The sequence below is a fragment of the Crocodylus porosus genome, unplaced genomic scaffold (genome assembly GCF_001723895.1).
Source record: "Crocodylus porosus isolate Cpor-Errol unplaced genomic scaffold, CroPor_comp1, whole genome shotgun sequence".
NCBI lineage: Eukaryota > Metazoa > Chordata > Crocodylia > Crocodylidae > Crocodylus > Crocodylus porosus.
In genome coordinates this window covers 234,394,525-234,395,393 of record NW_017728886.1, presented here as the reverse complement: position 1 = coordinate 234,395,393, position 869 = coordinate 234,394,525, and positions in this window count along the sequence as shown.

Here is an 869-nt window from a genome sequence, read left to right as displayed (position 1 = left end):
CGACCCCGGCCCCGCCCGTGCTCCCTTGCCACAGGCGGCACCTCCGTGTTTCCCCGAAAATAAGATATCCCCTGAAAATAAGCCATAGTGTGTCTTCTTGAGGAAAAATAAATATAAGACAGTGTCTTATTTTCGGGGAAACATGGTAGGTAGGAGCAGTATTATAGTCCCTGTGCTGTGGGTTGGGTGGTTCAGCTGTGGAGAGCTTGTATTTTACAATCAAATTTTGAAATTAGGGCATGAACCCTAATGGAGCACTGAGAACATAGACCTAAGAACATAAATATTGATATAAAGACCACATATGTCCATCTAGATCAGTACCCCATGGCAGACCTGCCACTGATTTTAATAACACTGACTTCATCCAATTCTCTTTTGAACCTGGTTAAATTATTAACTGCTACAACATCTTTTGGCAGTGAGTTCCACAAGGTCAGAGGTGTAGTAAGCTCATTGAGCACCCAGAGCAGAGTGGGGTTGGGGACAAGAGTATGTCAACCACTGTTAACTGGGTGGGGGCCCAGGGGGGCAGTGTGTAAAGGGAAAGGAAGGCTTGTGTGGCCTGGGCTGCTGCTGCTGTTGTAGCAGCATCAGCTCCAATGGCAGCAGCACCATAGCCAGGCTTCCTGGGGATCCTGGTGCCCTGTTCACTTCCCTCCCCAAGGTCCATACATATTGGGTATAGGGCTGTGCCTGCTTTGGCAAAGGCTCTTGGGAAGGAAGCACCATTCTGTTTGTCCTGCTTGCTCCCCACATTTACAGAATGGACACACTGAATTTCCCTTGTGCCAAATATTTTGTAAGATGCTGGAGAGGATTGGGTACATATCTACTGGGCTTGTCAGATCATGTCTGAATATTCTAGG